This window comes from Chiroxiphia lanceolata, chromosome 6, assembly GCF_009829145.1.
Source record: "Chiroxiphia lanceolata isolate bChiLan1 chromosome 6, bChiLan1.pri, whole genome shotgun sequence".
In the NCBI taxonomy this organism is placed as follows: domain Eukaryota; kingdom Metazoa; phylum Chordata; class Aves; order Passeriformes; family Pipridae; genus Chiroxiphia; species Chiroxiphia lanceolata.
The window spans coordinates 63,065,902-63,075,874 of record NC_045642.1 but is presented as its reverse complement, the minus strand read 5'-3'; the positions used below and the strand labels follow the sequence as shown (position 1 = coordinate 63,075,874).

At 48.4% G+C, this 9,973-nt stretch overlaps 1 protein-coding gene across 1 annotated transcript in view; it reads right to left on the bottom strand.

Annotated features, from left to right (window-relative positions):
• Nucleotides 1-9,973, bottom strand: part of LOC116788859 (maestro heat-like repeat-containing protein family member 6) — a 946,858-nt gene that overhangs the window by 455,503 nt on the left and 481,382 nt on the right. The window lies entirely within an intron of this gene.

Sequence of the window (9,973 nt, the reverse complement as noted above, 5' to 3'; positions counted from 1 at the left end):
TTTTTGTCAGTCTTGATCACTCCCTTTGTAAGGTGCATTTTCAGTGTATGTGATAAAAAATAACTCATGGAAAAAAAGTGGTTTAGTTATCCAACTATCTCAGTGAATCTTCCAAATTGAGATGAATGAGTTGTTATGTCTTGGATCTTCCTCCTTTGACTTTTTCCCTGTTTGTTTTTTTTTTTTCCCCTTTCCTGAGCGTTGGTGCTCTGGAATGACTTCAGTGCTGGGTTGTGTGTTTGGAAGATGGAACTGATGTTTGAAAGAGTCCTTTGGGTTAAAACCTGAGCATTCCTGTCATTTTTTTTTTTTGGTCGTGTTTTTTTTTGTTTTGTTTTGTTTTGTTTTTAAACATAAAACTTTTCCTGGTGTTGGAACGGAGACCACTGTGTGCCAGAAATGCCTTCGAGGTGTTGGGCTTGTGGGGTTGCCTTAAATTCTCTGAAAGTTTAGATTTTAGCCTCTGTAAATAAAGCAATAAATCCATGATATGCTGAGGAGAACCAGTAGCACCGTCTCTGATAAATGATGTATTTTTTAGTTTGGAGAGGGCTTGAGAAGGCAGGACACAGAAATGCTGTAGCTGTTTTTAAGGAATTAAGCTCAAAGCTGAACTATATGTGCTCACTGCATTTGGAATATATTTAAATGTAGCTTTTATAGGTGCAGGGTTTTCTAATTTTTTCACTCACAGTGAAACTTTGTTCAATATACAGAGTATATGCTGATAACTTCGAGTTAGAAAAGAACAACCAGCCTTTTCTTTGTCAAGCTGTACTTGCAGACTCCTGGTTGAACAAGAACTCCCAGCACTAATTTACCTTTTGCCTTTGCACACTCTTCTCACTGCCCTCCCTGCCTTAGGCAAGCAACCAAATCCCAAACCTGCCTCTTAGGGATAAGTGTTCCCAGTTGCTGGAATCCAGCCTCTGTGTGTAACTTCTGCAAGCATTTGTCCCTAGTGCTCTCTGTAGATCTTCCCATTCATCTTTTGCATAATGTTGTGCTTTGGTCCTGTGAATATTGAAGTTTTTTGCTGTCTTTTTTTAAAAAAAAAAAATAATAAAAAAAAAATCTCTCTGTTCCAAAGATGTTTACTGAGGCTGAGTGAAGGTTGCAATGTAACACAAGTGTAAGAGCCTGTCCTTTGTGTGTACTGATGATGCTTGAAAACCAGTTTGAGCCTTGTTTTATTCCAGAAGGAATTAATTACCTGTAACAAGACTATTTTTTTTTTAAATGTTTCAGAGAGTCCTCAAGTAAAAAAGTAACCACCATCTTTGGATTCCTGTGTTTGTGTCTTCTTTTTTCAAGCCAGTGTCTTGCTGTTTAGTGATGAACCAGCTGTTTCCATGGATAGAAATTGTAACACTGCAGCTAAAAGAATATCTTTGTGATAAATCTTTTTGAAAAGATGAGTTTGAATAATAGTTCAAACTAAAGCTGCACCGGGGTGCTTGTGTTTTTTAGTCAGGACTGGCTTGGGTACCTCCTTTTGATTAAATGGTCTGGGAAGGAGCATTCACTCATCCCAGGCTTGGCCAGCAATGGTAATAAAATGGGTTTATTGTGTAGCAAAAAAATGTGGGCTGGAGTTGACAAATGAGGTTTAAAATCCCTTTTTTTTTTTGGTGACTGTTTTCTGTAGTTACGTAAAACGCCTGCAGATGGTGTTTCAGCTGCAGACGACTCCTCCCTCTCCCACCTCCACAGTGTATCCAGCCCCAGGAGCTGAAGGGATCAACACTGCTGCATTTTAATCTTGGAGTGGGAAGCTTAATTCAGAATTGTGGGAGCTCTGAAATGAAAGAGGAGGAAACAAACCCAGGCAAGGAATGCTCAGAGCGCTGCTGAGTAACACTCCCGGTGCCACCTGTTTTCCTGTTCCCTGTTCTTTCCTTCATCTCTGCTCCAGGAGTGAGTGTGGAGGATGTGGTAGGTGCAGTCTGAGTGTGTGGAGTTTCCTGGGAAAGTGCAACAATGCTTTTAGTTGCTCCCCAGCAGGAGTAAGGAATGGGCATTGCCTGGGGAATTAAGTGGGTGCTCGTACAGACCTCACTTCCCTCCTCTGCCACTCAATATATATAACAGAAAATAGCAGCCACTCCTAAGGAAAAAAAAAAAAAACCCAAGGAGAAAGTCAAGCTGAAGTGTATTTAGGTATTAAATTGGTTGGGACCAGCCTGGTGAGAAGCAAAGAAGCAACTGTGTGTGGCTGGCAGTCGGTGTTTGCCAGATTGCCAACGTCAGCTGCAGGTTTGGTTTGGAAATCAGGGCTTTCAGCTGGGACAAAGACTGATGGAAGGAGAAATTTCAGTGTGTTATAAACTATTGCAGTGTTTAGAAACACCAAAGTACAATCTCAATTTTGAGGTTTGTTTTTTTTTTATTTAAGAAGGGGAATTGTATCTCCTGCAGGTGTCTTGTTCCTTGTTTGCATCATCTGGAGTTCTTGGTTTGACCTGAAACCACCATCACCTTTGGCTCTTCCCTGAGTTTTATTTCTTGGCTGATTCCCTACAATCCACCCTTGGACCAGCTTTTCTTTACCTTGAAAAGTCCTTACCTTGCTGTGGGCTTTAGCTTCAGTAACTTTCTAGAAGAGATCCTGCCCTTTTCCTTCACTTTTCCCTATTTAGCTCTTTAAACTTTCCAGACACAAGTTTCATTTCCGTTCAGCATTGCATATGGAATTTCTCTTTAACTGCCTGGCAGATCCAGAAAGCTCTGGAATACCAACTCTTAGGTCCTAAGAGTTCCACCTTCCCCAGGTAGGTGCCCAAAAGCCAGGCAGGAATGCTGGGAACCAGTGCCAAGGGATTGAGGTGGGTGTGTGACTGATGTCCCTGAAGTGAGGGCAGGCTCTGAAATCCCTGTGAACAGCAGAGAGGGGGGGAAAGGCACCAGTGAAGTCTCCTGGATGTCTCTGCTTAAAAGGTTTTTATAAGTTAAATTATGTCTCCACAAAACAAAGGAGTTTTAGAAGTGCAAAATGAGAAACAATTAATGCGAGGTCACTATTAAAAAATATATACATATATATTATGTATATATATATTTATTAGCTGTGCTTTTCCTTCCAGAGTGTTTTTATTTTGCTGATCCTGGGTCTCCTGGATCCTGTCCTTTTTTTTCCCACTTTGTGGGATTGTTGGTTTCTCAGGAAGATTCTATCTCTGAATCTTCTCTTTCAACTCCTTGGCATGTGGGATGTTCCACGACTCAACTGAAGGGAAAGGGGTGTTCAGGGGAGAGATTTCTTCTGGGTTTGTGCCTTCCCTGTCATATTCCCATTCCTGTGGCACTGGGGGAAGTCCTGAAGCCACCAGAGATGCTGGACATTAAGAAATGGGCAGGACAGTTTGGCTCTTGAGGGGATGTGGTGTTGTTACTCCCTGAGCAAAACTTTTTCTTCCATGTGTCTGTGAGCCCACAGGCTCAATCCATGGGTCTCCTAGGAAAATATCCCACGTTTTCCCCTGTGGAATCTTCCTGGCTGTTTACTGGATTGCAGAGCTGATTTCTTAGACGGTTGGAGAAGTAGATTTAGATTAGGAATTGGGAAGGAATTGTTCCCTGTGAGAGTGGTGAGGCCCTGGCACAGGCTGCCCAGGGAGGTTGTGAATTCCTCATCCCTGGAAGTGTCCCAGGCCAGGTTGGACGGGGCTTGGAGCAACGTGGGCTAGTGGGAGGTGTCCCTGTCCATGGCAGGGGGGTGGAACTGGATGATCTTCAAGGTCCCTTCCAACCCAAACTTTCTGGGATTCTAAAAGTGGTTCTCCAAGGGTAAAGTAACTGTTTCCTCCTCTTCCTCTTCCAATCACCTTGTCAAATATTTGGGAATATTTTAAGTGGTGTTATACAGAGCTTTATTTTATGTATTTATTTAATTCAACAGGACTTTGTTAACAATAGCTGGAGATTAAGTCCTCACTACTAAGCAGGATGTGTGTGCCCAGGAATAGGAACGACACCTGATGTGTCCCCCCTTAGGTCAGTGCTTGTGCCTGTGGCCAGACTTCCCAAAAGCTCTGAGTTCCCGAAGGATCTGATGTTACAGGAGCTGATCAATGAAGATGAATAGGAGCCAAATGCTTCTGAAATCTCTCTTGCTCAGGGAGAGCAACCTGTGTGTAACCTCTGTTTTCAAGTGCAGAGGTTTGCAGTCAGTTTGATGGGTGGGGTGACAGGTTTCTGAAGGAACTGCCTGGTTGATGCACCGGTTGTCAGGGCCCTCAGGATGAGGATGATCCAGCCCCTTCCTGATCCACTGACTCTACAACCACCTGTCAACCCAGTGTGGAGCGATTGCTGGAGCCATCCAAGGCCCCCCTGTCTGGGATCTGAGCTTTCCTTGGAGGTTCCTGTGTGTTTTCTTAAGCATGAGAGGCCACAACAAAGCTGTCAGCCCTGGGAGAAGAGTTGTTGGGATGCCCTGCTGGAATTGTGCAGCTGGAATGGGTGAAACCCCAACCACCATGGGGTGGTGTAGCAAGAACTCTCCGGGCAGGAGGAGCTGCCGGCACAGCACCTCACCAGGGGCACCATAAAGAGGGAGCTCAATCATTATTTTGGCAAGATTTGCTGATGGAGATCCCTCAGCTTGTCCTGAAGTCCTGTGGTGGCTTTGGAAAACGCCTCATTTGTCTTCTGCACGCCCAGGAGATGGAGAAGCTCGGCTGTAGCTGCTGTAGGAGTTTCACTCTTGGTGAAATTGGGGCTGGATCTGGCTGCAGGGTGGTGTGGGGAATGTGCAGCTGGGGCTCCCTGTTTCCTGCCTCAGGAGGAGCTCAAGGGCATCACTCATTGCTTGGTTTAGGATAATTAGGAGTTGACCAAGAGCTCCTGCTCCTCGTGCTGCCCCAAGACTCCACACTGAGATCTGCTCCACTCTGCGTTTGCTTAAACAGATTTTTTTTATTTTTTTTAAGTTTTTTTTTTTAAAGGGCTTTGGAGCACATCTCCCAAAGGGCTGCTCCGCCTTTACTCCAGGGATTTGTGGAAGAAGTCGTGTGGCCAAAAGGAGAGGAAGTGAAAGGAGCCATCCAACCACGTGGTGGCAACGTGGAGGTGCCACAGAGGGGCTGCTTGGACCTGTGTTTCCCTGAAGGAAATTTCAGCTCTACGGAGAGACCTGAGGTAAGATCGTGGCTTAAAAGAGGATGGGAAAGCGTGGAATGTAAATATTTTTGGCTGTGTCACCTTACGCTGTGGATGTTTGGGTGGACTGAATAAATGAAAAAAAAGCAGGTTTTATGGGTTGGTGAGAACTTTGTGAATGGGAGGAATGAATAAGGAGGGAATGAATAAGACTGAGCTCAAGGAAGCACAGGAGGAAGGCACCTGGCAGCAGGATGGAGGTAATGATGGCAAGGGGAGATGTCCGACTCCTTTGTGCTTTCCACAGATGGATTTATTCTGTGGTGATTGGGATCATCACTTGAACTTCCAGTCCTGGGAGTGAACAAGGAGACCTTGGGAGGCTCAAGGAGGGACCTTCTGGCTCTCTCCAACTCCCTGACAGGAGGGTGGAGCCAGGTGGGGGTCGGGCTCTGCTCCCTGGGAACAAGGGACAGGAGGAGAGGAAATGGCCTCAAGCTGTGCCAGGGAAGGTTTGGATTGGATATTGGGAAAATTCCTTCATGGAAAGGGTTGTCCAGCCCTGGCAGAGCTGCCCAGGGCAGTGCTGGAGTCCCCATCCCTGGAGGGATTTCAAAGCCATGTGGATGTGGCACTTGGGGACGTGGGTCAGTGGTGGCCTTGGCAGTGCTGGGGGAACGGTTGGACTCCGTGATCTTGGAGGGCTTTTCCAACCTCAATGGTTCCATGATTCCATGTCCTGCCAGCTGTCCAGAGCGTGCTGTCCTCACTGGCGAGGTCACACATGGGTTCCTCCCTGGGATCCTACGGCTGCTGGGCTGTGCCGGGCTCGGAGGGGCGGAAAGGCTCTGGAATGGGCAAGTGTTGGCAGAGCCCCATCCCGCCCCAGGGCTCCTGCCTGGGCTGCAGCTGCAGATCTCCACGTTTTCTGCCCCGTGAATGAGCACAAACCCCAGGTTTGCCCTCTGGGCAGCTCATGTCAGGGGTTTTTCCTCTCTGTTTGCTGCAGTGCCAGGAGCCAAACCAGCTCAGTGCCCACACCTGGCGTGCGTGTCCCAGCGGGATCTGCCAGGGAGGTTCTGCTGCTGGATGTCCTGGGGGAGCACATCCACCTGATCCCGCCTGGCCTGGCCTGTGCCAGGCACAGGAATGATCCATGGGGCTGCCCACCTTGGACCTGGGATCCCCAGTGTTGGAAATGCTGCAGAAAATGCCTGCACAGGTCAAATTGCCAAATAAATGGAATATGGGATCTTACAGGATAATCCTGTCCCTGAAGGAGAATATGGGAACACAGCCTTGTTACTTAACTTGTTGTTCAGCCTGGAGAAGAGAAGGCTCTGCAGAGACCTTAGAGCCCCTTCCAGTGCCTTAAAGGGGCTCCAGGAGAGCTGGAGAGGGACTGGGGACAAGGGCCTGGAGGGGCAGGACAAGGGGGAATGGCTTCCCACTGCCAGAGGGTAGGATTAGATGGGATATTGGGAAGGAATTCTTGGCTGTGAGGGTGGTGAGGCCCTGGCACAGGTTGTCCAGAAAAGCTGTGGCTGTCTCTTGGATCCCTAGAAGTGTCCAAGGCCAGGTTGGACAGGGCTTGGAGCAGGGAATGGAACTGGATGATCTTTAAGGTCCCTCCCAATCCCAACAGTTCTATGATTCTATGAAATCCCAAACTGATGTGTTTTGAGACAGGACCTTCTCCATAGTGTGTTTTACTTAAATTAACTATATTGATAATCTGTTTTATCAGTTACTGTGAATAGGTAGAACAGTAAAACAAACCAGGTCAGTGCTTGCTTCCCATAGGGAATAGAAGGATGTGGGGTTGGACTCCATGATCCTTGTGGGTCCCTTCCACCTCAGGACATTCTGTGATTCTGTTCCGTGATTCTGTGACATTTTTAGGAGATCATTCTAGAATCCATAGACTGAAGGAGGGGCTTGCTGGTCCCTGCACGCAAAACATGGAGCTATTTCCAGATCCTGCTTCATCCAGGAGCAACAAGAGCAGCTGAGGCAGAGATGCAGGATCCTGTTTTGGAGCTTTCCCCATTCTGGTATCATTAACCCTGCACTGCCCTCTGGGTTATTTTCCCAGCTGAGCTGATTAGTCATTCCCTGTCCTTTATTCTCTTTGCCATCCCCTCAATCCCTTCAATCCCAACATGTATTTCCTATTAATCAGGCCTTTCCCTTGTGGTTGGTTTTTTTTTTTCCCTGGCTGGCTTTGCACAAGTGGTTTATTTACAAATCCCTCCAAAATTGGCCTCTTTTGGTTCCGAGTGAGGAGGGTGTTGGTTGAAGGAAAGCTGATTTTTGACAAAGTCAGCATGAGAATGGGAACAGATGGGGATGTTGATGAATTTGATTTTCCTAAATGTTGCCCTCCTGCAAATCAGCTTGCTTTTCCCTATTAGCATAAGAAGCAGCAAAAAAAGGATTTAATTTCTCTAAACATTTTCCCTCAATGATCTACCTCTCCAGCTTAGAGATTTATATTGCTGCTTTATCAGCAAAGCAGCTGAATTCCTTCCACTGAGAATCCACTGCCATTTCCAGGTGATTTCTGGCATTTCTCCCTCCCTGGGGTGAGAACTGTGCTTAGGGGAGGTGGTTTTAAATGGTATCAGTTCAAGGGTTTATGTGCTTTTAGGTCCATTTAACTGCATGTTTTAATTTTACTTAAATTTCGAAGGATTGAGTGGAGGCACCAGCACGTTTTGGAGATGCTGCCATTCCCGAGTGCCCCTGGAAAACCTGTATCCAGCATCCACAGAGCTGCATCCCTTGGGGGCAGGCAGGGCAGGAGGAAGTGCAGGAAGCTCCAAGGTGGAAGCAGGAAGGCAGACAGTGTTTCCCAGCCTTTGGGCTGGAGACATCACGCAGCAGGATTCGGCATCGAGCGCTGGAGCACACAGAGCGTGCTGGCTCCATCCTCTGCCAACAGCCTGCAGGAAATCCTGGCACAGCTCCATGCAGGGACAGCCCTGGCACAGCCCCAGGGGCTGCCCTTGCTCTCTCTTCCTCTCACTTACCTGCCTGCACAGCAGGTAAATCCCAGAGAGCCCTTTCCTCCAGCCTTTTCCTCCAGCCCTTTTCCAGCCCTTCCTCTGCCTCTCCTCCATCCCTGAGTGTGGCAAAGCCCCTGTCCCCACTCAGAGCCCCCCACTCCACAGTGTGACCATCCAGGCAAGCTCATCTGCCCCGAAACTCTACAAGCACCAGGAGGCTGGTGTCCAAGCACATAGAAGCCAAGTATGGATCTTGAGGTACCTACTGCTGGCTCACCCTTAGGAGTGGATTTCTGAGCTGGGATGGAAAGGGAAGTGGGTTCCATGAGGGAAGAGCAGTGAGGGGCTGAGCACTGCATCCTGTGCCCAGGAGAGAAATCTGCTGAGGGCTCCAGCCCCTCTGCACATCCATGGCCATGTAGAGGGAGAGACCTGCTGCCTTTGGTGCCTTTGGGATCCTGCCCAGACAGGATGTAAATCCCCCAGATTGAGGATAAAACACAGTGTGAGCACAGGAGCCACATCACTGCCCGTGGAATCCCAAAATGGTTTGGGTTGGGAGGGACCTTAAAGATCACCCAGTTCTGCCCCCTGCCATGGGCAGGGACACCTTCCATAGGTCAGGTTGCTCCAAGCCCCATCCAACCTGGCCTTGGACACTTCGAGGCATCCAGGGGCAGCCACAGCTTCTCTGGAAAACTTGTGCCAAGGCCTCACCCTCACATTCCTCCCCAGTATCCCATCTAATATTCCTCTGTCAGTTTGAAGCCATTCCCTCTGGTCCTGTCCCTCCATCCCTTGTCCCCAGTCCCTGTCCAGCTCTCCTGGAGCCCCTTTAGGCCCTGGAGGGAGCTCTCAGGTCTGCCTGGATCCTTCTCTTCTCCAGGTGAACACCCCCAGCTCTCCCAGCCTGCCTCCAGAGCAGAGGGTCTCCAGCCCTTGGAGCATCTTTGTGGCCTCCTCTGGACTTGTTCTTATGTTGGGGACCCCAGAGCTGCCTTTCCTTTGAGTCCTGGGGCACAAAGCTCTAAACCTTGCTTTTTATTATCCCCTCTCTCCTGTTTTCTCCTGAAGCTGCTCAGCTCTGACTGTTTCATCCCATTGGTCACACTGTCTTTAACGTTGTCCCTCACTTTGGAACTCCTGTCATCTCCTGCAGTGCATTAGGGACTGCAGATCTCCTGTCCGACTCCCTGGATAAATGGAGGCTCAGGATGAGCTTCCAGAGCCAACTCTCTGGTAGGCACTTTAATTTCTTGTGCATTTCTTCCTAACATCTGATCTGAATCTACCCTCTTTCAGCTTAAGGACATTCCCCCTCATCCTGTCACTCCAGGCCCTTGTCCAAAGTCCCTCACCAGCTCTCTTGGAGCCCCTTTAGGTACTGGATAAGTCAGCCTGGAGAGCTGAAATCCAGCCTTTTGGGTTTTGTATTTTCATCTTTACCTATGTGTGCTGACGGCACTGGCCATCCGATGAGGAATTCCCCTTCTCCAAACTTCTATGTTCCAGTTATTTGTCCTCTGCCTTGCTCAAACCACGCTGGAGAGCATCCTGCTGTCCCACAGAGGGATCCTTTCTGCTCTGCCGTGGGAGGATTGACTGGCTGAGCTGGGGGTGTTCAGCCTGGAGAAGGGAAGGCTCCAGGGACACCTTAGAGCCCTTTCCAGTGCCTAAAGGGGCTCCAGGAGAGCTGGAGAGGGACTTTGGAGAAGGATCTGAAGTGACAAGACAAAAGGGAATGGCTTCCCACTGCCAGAGGGCAGGGATAGATGGGATATTGGGAAGGAATTGTTGGTTATGAGGGTGGTGAGGCCTTAGCACAGGTTTCCCAGACAAGCTGTGGCTGCCTCATCCCTGGAAGT